The following is a 12,409-nucleotide window of genomic DNA, read 5'->3' on the forward strand; positions in this document are numbered from 1 at the left end:
ATAGTCCTAGAAGGCGGCACTGCTTTTTTGAACCCGCTAGAGGCTATAATGTGTGTGCTTTCTTAATACAGTGTTTGAGGTGGTTTTGTCTGGAAATCGTTGGCTTCTTTTCATCTTTTACCCTCAGAAGTATCTTCAGAGTCAAGGCGAAAGATAGATGTCCAGCTTTGTTCTAGAATTCAATATTGTGCATCTTAAAAGCCTAAAGCCCCCACTGAATTTCAGCCACATATGACGAAAGAATCCGAGGAGATGGCTAAAAATTGCAGGAAATGTGTAGGATTGTGTAATATAACTGCCATTGTGGCACTGATATCCAGCCTGTGATGCACTCACCAAGCCATGTGCCCAGAATGGGATGAAGTCTGTGTTAAAGAGGTACCTTGTCCAGCTGGTAGAGGCTCAGTGGTTGAGCGTCGACCTATGAACCAGGAGGTCACGGTTTGATTCCTGGTCAGGGCACATGCCCAGTTGTGGGCTCAGTTGATGATTCTCTCTCATCATTGATGTTTAGAACTCTCTTTCCTTCTCCCTACCTCTCTGAAATGAATTTTAAAAAAAAGAGAAGAGAAAGAGGTACCTTTCTCTGATTCACATAGGTCCCACCTGAGTAGCCTTGTTGCATGGAATTCTGTTATTATTTCTCCTTTTAATTATCAAAAGCATAGGCTTATTTTAAAAGGTATGTATTGAAAGATTACTTTGTTCTTTTTAACCTTTGCCTATTGCTTCAACCTGGACATATACAGAAACTTCATGAGCCAAGTAACTCAGTGTTACCAGACTCAAATAGAGTTTTCCAATATCTGGGATGATTTCATCACTATCTTTATCGCCAGCTCTCTAGACAAAGTTTGAAGTAAAACCTTAGAATGTTAAGTGAGTGTCTCGAGTGCTGAGCTCAAATCGATTATCCATTTCATATTCTTTTTACATTCTCCCTTTTTTGTGACCAAAAATGATTGAAGCTGCATGAATTCAAATGTGTAATTATTTCATCGGGGGCCAGTAGATCTGTATTTGGGGTAATGAGAGCTTGTGAATATTGTCGATTGCAGGATGCATTGGCACAGACAGGAGGCAGTGGTGAAAAGGCTTTATTTGAAGCTTCCGTGATCATCATCGTGCTGTCTAGTGAAGGAGCTCCCAACAGACCCTCTTTTCTTCCAAGGAATAGAGCTTTCAGTGTGAAAGGGAAAGATGTGATTGAGGCACACAGGGGAAACCGTTATTGGAATTAGTGCACACATATCAGTGTGGACTCTGGCCTGGGTATTCCCAGCACAGACCGCAGCACCAGCTCTCGTCCCCATCCCCCATCAGGGAGGGGGCTCTCCCTGGCTGTGCCCACACGGAGACCAGGGGAAATGGGCCCTGCTCTGGCTTTGAAAGCTGGTTCAGGAGCAGTGAGGTAGCCCACATGAGCACGAGACAAAAGGGCCTCATGATTACATCTTTTTAAAGTACAAGTTTACTAAAGATGGTCTTAGGCCACCCTTTTTTTTCTCTCCAGGGAGATCTTTATATTGGTGCCAGTGTTTATAATATAAACCAGACCCAAAGATTCCAAAAGAAATCCTGAAAATTAATCCTGCCCTAGCTCTCCGCATGGCTTGCTAAGGCCACTGCATCTAGCAAGGTACAGTTACATGCCGGGCGATTGCTTTGCAGACTCCATCTGGATCCATCTTCTGTGAAATAAATAGATCCAGACTTTTAGTTTTCTCAGAATCTCAATTCATACTCTTTACACATGGTCACATCTTGCTAGCCTTAGGCATTTTAAAGCAATTAAACTTCTATCACACATCCCAATAATGGCTTCAACAGGCTTCATTTCATGGTGTTAGACCAGAAGACAAGGTACACCCACAAGTTTCCAGAGTCATCCTTGAAAGAGTCAAAAAGAAGACCATCTTAATCGCTGCCGGATGTTAACAAATGGGAAGTTGCTCTTTGCCACTCAATGCCATTCTTCCATCTGTGCATGCCTGGTTAGCTCTAGTAAATAAATTTAAAAAATGTTTTTAAAGCCTAACCATAAATAGAAAATAAGTATCTTTTCCACATTAATATGATCTCTACACTTAGTTAAAATCCCTGCTAGAAATGACTGAAGGTCACTTCTCAGCAAGAATTGGGAAAAGGGCTATGGGCCAGATGTTAATTTCCTTCCAAATCCTACATATTTCTTTTTCTGCACATGATGTTTTAATGAGTTTTGAAGAAGGGAGCAGATTTTAGGCAGCTGATTTGCAAAAGGCAAAGAGCTAAACATGGTCCACTGTCCATTTGTGACTCGTAGGTAGACACCTGAAATGGTTTATCCTTTTTGCCATCTTGTTATTCTGAGGCTGATTCTTGATTTGAGAAATTCGTTGAAATAAATGCTGTGTGTCTTGTAGACACAGTAACCAGTGGATACGTATATAGTATAAAACAAAGAGATTCTGAATACTTGAATACTTGGGATCGAGTCCCTGTGACTTGGGGTGAGTTCTTTTAATGGTCTGAGACCTAAGTTTTTTCAGCTGAAAAATTCGAATAATACTGTCTTGCCAATAGGACGGTTGTAAAGATTTCATTAGCTAATACGTAACAAAATGCATATGTAAGATATTATTTTCACCTCCCCCCCCAAATTTCTTCTAGGCATCTTATTTTGAGATGCATGCTTGATACATTAAATGTACTTCAACTGTAAAAGATTAGATAAAATAGATTTAAATAGATTAAATGGAAACTTCAGTGCAGTTACTATTGTCAACATTTTAACTAAACATGATTTTGTATCTCGGCTCAGTCACACCCTTATTCTATACTAACAGTGCATAGAAGCTGTTAATTCCTTAAGTAAAGTACATCCAAAAAGTAGATCTCTAGACCAACTTGTGCTTGAAGAGTGCAGGATAATGTATCCATAGGTTAACTGAGAGAACTGTATCTTCTGAAAATATCTTTATAAGAGAAGCAAAAATGTGTGTGGCATATGGAAAGATGTTGGCATGAGGGAAGGTTGTGAATCATGCCTACAGAGACTATACCCCTATGTTGGAGATGATAGCCTAATTAACCAGGCTTTATCGGCTGGCCTTCTGGGAGAGCTGCTAGATAGCCCTAATACCTTCAGGAAATGGTTCTCAAAGTGGGGTCCCTGGTACAACAATATCAGCATCACCTGGGAACTTGTTAGAAATGCAAATTCTGGACCCTACCTCAAAACTACAAATGAATGCATCAGTGAGACCAAGCAGTGTGTGCTTGCACAAGTCCTCTGGCGATTCTGATGCACATTCGTTTGGGAACCACTGACCCAACTCATCCACTGTATGTAATGAATTAGCTTCCTTCCTGTGCATTTGAATGAATGGTGCTAAAGAAGTGCCATCCTTAGAAGAAATGAAAAATAGTTTTTCAAATCAGTGGGCTTTTTTGAGGTGTTTTTTGTTTGTTTTTGTTTTTTAGGTAATGAACCCCATTTGTGAAAGGTGTTCTCAAAACAGTCCCATTTCCTGTCAATCACTTAGTCATTTGCTCCCAGCAATGTTCATGCTCCTTTCTGTCAATTGGACCTTACCCTCTGTTTTCAAAGTTTGTATCCCCCAGCCTGGGGGTAGGAGACCCAAACTTTTCCATCATCCTACTGCCTTAATTCTGTGCTTCTTTACACAACTAAACATTTCCAAGTCATCTAAATTAGCTGCTTCCATTTCCTTGCTGTTCAGTTCCTCTGTAATTCTCTGCGATTTTTTTCCACTTCTACCTTTGAAGTGAAATTACTCTGAGACTTCAACCAGAAGGCAGCTGCTTGTTTTTCTCTGGGATTTCTTGCTTTTGATCTACCCAGTCCAGATCCGTCTTTCCTTGCCTCTCGTGATGCAAACATATAGCCCTGTTTTCCTTTGACACTTTACAGATTCTTTCTCTCCCTTCCTTTGACATCAGCCATTCCCTGGGATCTGTTGCTGGGGGCGGGACCAAGACCAGGAGCACCGCTGCTTGCTCTCTCTGGCAGGTGTGCTCTCCCTCCCTTACACGTCCTCTTAATGTCACTGCCTTCCTTTCCACTATAAGCACTCCCTCCTTATTAATGATTTTCAGCTCTACATTCACAACCGATGTCATCTATTACCAATCTTGAATCTCTGCAAAAGGCTCTCCCTATGTCATTTAAGACTCAGAACCTCTGAAACAATCCAGGAAACATCTTTTACAAAACATTGCCCTAAAACTTTCTGGAATCTCAATTAAATGATGTCCTTTCCTTGATCATTGGCTACTCATTGCCTCCAATGAAATCCATCCATATGATTCCAAGCCCACACGGCTTCCTTGAGGAAGACACCAGTCCCAATGTCCTGTTGCATTACTGACCTCCATTTATACCTCCATGAGTCCAAATCTTAACTTACGAATTTAAGAACCATCTCAAGTCTTATTTCTTCTAAGAGCATATGCAATACTCATTAATGGCCGACTTTTCTGGGATTTTTACAGACATCTTCTTCTTATTGTCCCTTAAGCCTAAAAGCTATTTGACTTTTAGGTAAATAAAAAGGAATGTTCTGATAAGCCTTATGGAGTACTTGATACTACTAAGGATAAGTGTTAGCTTTCTTCCCAGTGAAAAGGTGCCATTTCCAATCGCAGGAAATAATTTCTTCTTTGCTGTCCCTCGTCTTTGTGCTTTGTGATCATCACATCACCAGTGGGTGTTGCTGCCATGTCAGGTGAGCCACAGGTGTGTGGAAGGGTGGAAAATAACCGTATCTTTGTAACCACTGTTAGCCACTGAGTGTGAAAAGGGACTCACTTGAAATAAATTCATCCAGATTTTCTATTTCTTTTATGAGAATTTAAGGAACAAAGAAAAGTAAGGGAAAATTAAATGAAGAATTATCTAAAATAATGAATAATTCACAAATAAGAGTTTTGGCTGCCTACTCATCAAGATCCCAGTCTGGCATCTATTTGCTTAGGTTGTACACTGAGATCTAGGCTGGGGAGTTGACATATGGCCAATCCAATCTTCAATTAACTTTTACCCAAAGGCCCTTATAATACATTTTTTTATCTTTTTCTCATCTCTGTCCAGATAAGTTTAGTTTCCTAAGAATAAGCACAGTTGTGATCTGCATATGCCCTGGGATCCCTGGCTAGGTCTCCCCAAGTTGAAAAAATAGTTTCCCTACCTCCATTCAAGAATTACTAGTCAATTACCTTAAGCAAAATCCCTGCTTATTATAAACATATTGAAGCAAATAAAAGAGGAATGTCCAGAGAAAAGAAGAAAAAAATTTGACATTTTTTTTTACAATGGAAAGAAGGCATATCCCCTTATCTCTGTAAATAAAAAAATAGTAAATATGCACTTTTATATATGTACATAACATATAATAGTGTATATGTACATCCCTATGTAAGGAAGTACATTGTACAAGGAAAAGGACTCAGCTGTGTTTTCCTAAAATCTCCTAATGCGTCTCTGTAATGACGAGCCTGTCTGAGTACCTGCAGCTGCTGACAGAACCCATCCCGCGCGGAGCTTTGAAGTGCAGACCCGCAGACAGCCAAGCATCAGTGTCTGGAAACCTTCCACATGCAAGTCCTCAGCGGCACTGGTGGCGGCTGGCACATTTGGATCTGGCTGGCGTGGTTACTGGAGCCGGGATGTTAGGAAGAGCAAGGGAAAAATAAAAACAAGCCCTGCGGAGGAAGGCAGGTGCGGCTGCTCCGCTCTCCTGCCCTGAGGGAGTCTGCATTTTGCACTGTGCTGCGGGGAGAGCATGGCAACTGTCTCATGAAGAGATGGATGCAGGAGAAAGGCAGGGAGGGAAGGAAAGAGAGGTCATTCTGGAAGCATCCTGGCTTTCATCTCTCCGACATGTTTAGGTGAAGAAATGCTGACGTGGGAGGCTGAAGAGCACTACTTGCCACTCTTCATCGTTATGAATCTTCCATTCTATGTGGTGGTCATTCGCTGTTCCACTTTACTGTGAACAGGCAGGACTCGTGTGTTGACACTACACATGTGGGACGGGGCACCTAAGGAAAGTGTCTCAGGCCCTCTCACGTTTCACACACACACACACCCTCCTGTTCTGCACATTTGGCCGGTTTGATGAATAGGTGCGGGAGGCACAGTGTCCCTGGTGGGAGCTGTTATTTCAGAGCAGGTGGCTCAGCGCCTTGAGGATCAAAGCCCCTGAGGCTGCGAGGACTGCACAGGTGCAGGGGCCCTTTGATCTCGGGTTGGAGTTTCTACCCACCCGAAGATCAAGCAGCCCCCTCAGACAGGAATTTGTGTAACTACCTTTTAGTCTGGTGGTGGCGTGTAGGTAGATGAGAGCAACCGCCCGAGAACAAGCGAGAGAACAAGCGATCGGGGTTGGCTTCTCGTTCTCCCTAGCTCTGCGCTCACCCCTCCTCCCCTGCGCGTTTACCACCAATGCCCATCCGTGCTGACCACTCACCCGCACTCCACCCACCCAGGGCTGCTGCCTTTCCTTGCTGCCCAGGGAACCAGGGCCAGACCTGCTGGTTAGTTAACCGGAAGGCTCCGTCCTGGCCCCGGGAATATCCTGAAGCCCCCGCGCACCCCGAGGCACAAATTAATCACTTTCGCCCTGAGGTCATCTTACCTGATTGAACGTTGGCTGACCTGTATTAAGTACTTTGTGTTCGCCAGGCTCTGTTAGGTTTCTTCATCTCCGTTGTCTTTTTTGACTGATTTCTTACTCGTTTGAAGTCTTTTTTTTTTAATATACTGACAGGGATTACACAGTTAGTGCTTTTCATTATTATTCAGTGAAATCATACAATTATTCTTGTCTTATCCCCCTGCCTAACTCAGAACACAAAATCATTTTCTTTTGGATCCTCACTGTGTTGAATACACAGAATAGGTGCTCCACACCCCCGCACCCCCAAACCCCAAGTGGCATGATAATGTAGGTGAAGTGTATTAAAATTGACACTTTCTAATCAGTAATTAAACTCAATTGATCGACATGTTCCATATCTTGGTGATTATGTGCATCTTAACACACATGAATCTAAGTTCAGGTTGTACACCAGTTACTAGTTAATTGATAATAAAAGGTGTGGGTTCTATGCCCCTCCTGACAGCATCGCCTTACCACCTCCGTTCCACGTGGGGTGGCCACTCTCCTGGTTTGCCCATGAATGAGGGGTTTCCTGGGATACAGAACTTTTGTTACTAAAACCAGGACCGCTGTAGACAAACCCGGGCATTTAGGGATGCTAGTTGTGAGAAATTATTTCCTTAGCGGAAGAAATTGGCTGGACTTTTATAGGAAATGGATAGCTGTCATTTAGTTGCACTTTTCCAGTTACAGGCACGATTTGATATTTCCCATAGGCCCCTTGTACAGAGTGTGTGTTGTTGCTCGCCTGCCCTGTTTTACACTGGATGCTGTGTAACATTGTTCATGCACCTGACAGCTGGTAGCAGAAAGGCTTGCTTCGGGAAGCTCAAAAACTTTTTAAAAACCCTTTTTTTAACCAATTCCTTTTTTGTATATAGAGTGCTTTACTAATAGTCATTTTAGAGTCATCATGAAATGGCCATTCAGTGTAATATTGAAAAAGAAAAAAGGATTTAAAGTAGCTGGCTCCAGTAAGGACAGTCCTCTGAAAGAGATGGAAATATACCAAATTGCCTTGGTTACAGTTTCCTGTGCTCCGAAACTTCTAATTTTTTTTCTGCTGAGCTCTCTAGATTTCCTTTAGAATCAAGTTTTTAGTCCTCCTAGCTAGAACTGTTATTTAAATTAACTGTGTCTTCTTTCAAACTATGCAATAATTTGCTTGTGTGCTTAGTGATTAGCTTCTCTCAGTGCTTCTGGTCTCATCACAAAGTGAAAATATACCTGCTGGAGGATATCTATTTTTCCTGCCTTTTCTTGTCTATCTGACTTGGTCCAAGCAGAGACACTTTTAGATACCTTTGAATAAAAACTAGCTATACTTCTGGCATAAGACAATTCCACTTTTTTTTAGCTTATCTGCATAGACAGTCGTGTAACCTAATAGAACAAATATAATGTTATGCAAGTTTTTCAGATTCTCTTTATTAAGCTTGTCCAACATCATTCTACCAAGGAATAAATTTACTTTCTGAAATATGCTTCAATAATGTTGTTTCAAGATTGATATTACTTGATGTACATGCCCGTTCCCTCAATATCTTTCTGAATATTGATTTTGAATCTTAACTGATGTTACAGCTACAGCTTGCATATTTACTGCCAACACACATAGGAGTGAACAATTCTGCTTGAATTGGTGAGGTGCTGCTCACACCAATGTATAGTACTCTGACGTCATAGAATTCTGTATTTTACTCAGTGCTTGTGCGGAAAGGGTTCCACTTGATTGGCATCAAGTGATTTTCAGGCTCAGGTTTTGCTCTGAGCGTGGCATGAGAAATGTGCATGAATAGAGCTCCTTTAGCTGTGGAACAGCCCTATCACAGTTGTTTGCATGGTATATTTCTATAACCATAAAATTTTTAAATGTGACTGTTGGCTCTATAGTTGAATAAATTTTGGGGTGTGTTAATGATGACTTTATAGGAGTCAACAGTAAAAAGAATAGATCTCCATTTCCCCTTACAATTCTCTTGTAAACATTTTATGCCACTTGGTGAATGAAACCAAATGCCTCCTATCAGTTGCATGCATTCACTTCACCCATATTCACAGCAGCTAACCTTGAAGCCAGGTGCTCTGTGGCCACTGGAGGGCAATCATACTCCTCCTGGCCCATCCTGGTCACAGTGTGATGGGCAAGACAGACCAAATGGTCACCCATAGGAAGATCAGTGTTTCTGAATTTGTAGGTCATTTTAGAATGAAAACTTTCTATTTAACTATTATTACGTCAATTGTAATTATATTTCAAAAAATGGTTAGTGCCTCCAAACTATTTAATGGCTATTTCCCTTGTTAACATCATGTTTTTGAAGTTTATCTGCCCAGCACATTCATTGTACAATTATTTTCTCATTAGTACTTACCAAAAATCAAACAAGTGTCCATCAGAATGCACTGAGTTGATATATCGCTAGCAACCCCCATTCCCACCCCACCCCCCAAAAGGAAAGATTTTATTTCATTTTTTTCTTAGGCTGTGTATCATGATGGTGGACACATATATAATTTCCAGTATTTTAAAATACTTAAAATCTGCCCTAACCAGTTTGGCTCAATGGATAGAGCCTCGGCCTGCGGACTGAAGGGTCCCAGGTTCGATTCCGGTCAAGGGCATGTACCTTGGTTGCGGGCACATCCCCAGTAGGGAGTGTGCAAGAGGCAGCCAAATCGATGTTTCTCTCTCATTGATGTTTCTAACTCTCTATTCCTCTCCCTCTCCCTTCCTCCCTTCCTCTCTGTAAAAAATCAATAAAATATATATTTAAAATAAAATAAAATACTTAAAATCTCCATTGGTGACTCGGTGGCCTTCACTGATGTCATCTAACTCTCTCATTTATGACTATACTAGTCATACTTTGTTTTTCTGTTGACTTACCAGCCTGTAGTTAAATGGAGCTAGTGAGCCCTTTTCTGAACATCTATGTCAGTGTTGCGTGGAGGATAGGAATTGAATTGGAGAGGGAAACAAATGTATGGCCTTCATAAAGACTCAGGGTGCTTTTCTGCTTAGCTCCAGTGGTAAACAGGCATGAGGTGTTGGTTGTATCTGATGACTGTGTTAGTGGATGTCCTAATGGCTGTAGGATGACAGTCTTTGGGAGTGGCAGGGAGCGGAGCAGAGCGGCTCAGCTGGAGCCCAGGCAGGCCAGTTCTGCAGACCCTTCAAAGCCCGGGGCCTCCCCACACCTCCACCTACCCTCTGCCCCACACGTTCATATGCCAGTCACAGCTGTCATCTTTTCCTCCCTCAACTGAGATAAAATGACGAGTTTTGCTGGTTGGAAACCACTTAACACTAACATGGGGGTGCTTGGGTACACAGAGGAGTCAGAGAGCCTGACATATAGCCTCTTTGGCAACAATTTCAGTTCCCCCAGGGAAAGAAAATACCTTAGATTGTTCATGATGAAATGATATAGGCTATGGTTCAGTCATAAGTGAGAACATAGGATTTACATGAACTTTAACAAAAGATCTCCACCATTGGGTTTCCTTAAGCCCAGACTGGACTTTTCTCCTGGACCATGTGGGCCACTCTGTCTCTTATTTAACTAAGGAGGCAAACTTGCTTCGTATAATATTACGTAACTAAAACAAAACTAACAAAATTGTTCATGGCAGTTACCAATTTGTGATGAAGTTATTGGTGAGTTTTATTTTCTTCTTTTCAGGAAGTCTTTACAAGTTTGTTACAGTGAACATGAATTGCTTTTTAACCAAGAAAAAAATCATGTATAATAAAACTTGCAAAAGTCCATGTATAAAAATACTACATGTATCTTTGCCATAGCAAGATAATTTTATTCCATTTTATTCAGTATGTTCTGACTGACTGGACCTGATATTATAATAATGAGCTCTTCCATTTGTATAGTTCCTTACACAGATTTTCTCATGTGGGACATATACTTAACTTAATAACGGTAATGGGATAGATAATAATATTTCAAAATGAGGAAATGGTGGAGTAGATACTTTATCTTGTTTGCCAAGAATTATGTAATTAACAAATAGCAGAAATAGAGCAATAATTCTTAAACCTAGAATAAATTTCTTTATGATATATATATATATATATATATATATATATATATATGCTATAATATCTTTTTCCTCCAATATGTATATGTTCTGCTAAATCCCATGAAACATATAAAGAAATATAAGACCCAGTTCCTGCCATCAAGTAGTTTATAATACAATTGGGGTAAAAATACATATGCTGGCAGAGTTAATTATCAATTCAGTTGTTGGCACAGATAAAATGTGCAGTGCATAGTACAGTGCCTGGCACATAGAAGGCACTCAAGAAATGATAGATAGATGGATAGGTGGGTGGGTAGACAGACGAATGGATGGATGGATGAGTGAGCAGATGGATGGGTGGGTGGATGGATGGTTGAGTGGATGACTGGGCAGAAGGGTAGATGGATTGACAAATTAATTAGAGGTATAGGACTATAAAGGAGAGAAGCTCACTGATCACAGATGATTGAATTTCAGTAACTATTGATTTTTATAGTCTAGAGATTATTTCAAGAAAGAGAAGATAGACTAGCTGGGCCTTCAGGAACTTGTAAGAGTAGAGTTTAACTTTTCACCTAGAGTAGTGAAGGAATTCCAGGCCCAGGGCCCAGCATGAGCAAAGGCGATGAGACAGAATGAGCACGATATGACTGGGAATGTCAGATCTCCAGAACAGGAATGACTTTTCTAAAGCAAAAAAAAAGGAGTTTATTTTGAAAATTGAATGGGATTACAACATAGAACATCTTGAATTTTAAGCTAAAGTATTTAAATAATCCATAAGCCTGGGCAGCTTTAGAAATATTTGCATAAAGTAATTAATGTTATAAGGAAAATGTTTTAGGCAACAAATTTGGTAGAAGTATGACTTTGTGTTAAATATAAAGATATGAGACAGTTTAATACATGGTGAATATTTGAAGTATTCAACTGGGATTTTAAAGTATTTTCAGAAAGAACTGCACAAGTTGATCTTGCTGTATTATCATTAAAATATTCCTGTATGCAATCAAAGTTTCTGAGACAGTTCTGTCAAATTCAGCTTTAGATCAATAAGTATTCTCATTGAGAACTAAAAGATTACAACATGTGAGGATACAAAGCTGGCATAAAAGTTAGAGGCCTCCAAATGTTTCATGAATAATGTTTAATAAATTTTTCATATGCTAGAGGAAAGGTAATAATTTATGTCTTCTGGAATATTCAACCTAACTTCTAGGCATGTCTGAAAATTGGCATTTCTTCCATGTAAGTTCTCATTGCACTAGAAGAAGTTGTATACATCGTCACTTCTCTTTAATCCTATTACTTTATCTCACAAAATTGATGATGTCATCATATGAATACAAGTGGTCTTTGAGCAAACATGTGGGTTAGAATCCAGCCCAACCACTGAATTGTTGTGCAATCCCAGCCAAGTTTCTCTCTGATCCTCAATTTTCTCATTCATGAATGATGATAAATAATAGCATTAACATCTTTGATTGTTAGGAGGATTAAATGTAAAAATATGCACTTGTGCCTGCCATGTAAAAACAACTCATGAATGATAGTCATGTTACTAGTGATGATAATGTTATACACATTCATTTTCTTGTTGTGATTGTTTACTTGTCTTGTTTTATTTGTTTTAAATCATTGCTATAAAGAAAGCTAGGATCCCTTAGGGGGATGTGTGTTCTCTGCTGAATGAAATTATAGCT

At 40.3% G+C, this 12,409-nt stretch overlaps 1 protein-coding gene across 5 annotated transcripts in view; it reads left to right on the plus strand.

The window, feature by feature from the left end:
• PCSK5 (proprotein convertase subtilisin/kexin type 5) overlaps positions 1-12,409 on the plus strand; it is a 278,331-nt gene that overhangs the window by 223,830 nt on the left and 42,092 nt on the right. The gene's annotated exons all lie outside the window — the stretch shown is intronic.

This window comes from Myotis lucifugus, unplaced genomic scaffold (assembly GCF_000147115.1).
Source record: "Myotis lucifugus unplaced genomic scaffold, Myoluc2.0 scaffold_31, whole genome shotgun sequence".
Classification (NCBI taxonomy): domain Eukaryota; kingdom Metazoa; phylum Chordata; class Mammalia; order Chiroptera; family Vespertilionidae; genus Myotis; species Myotis lucifugus.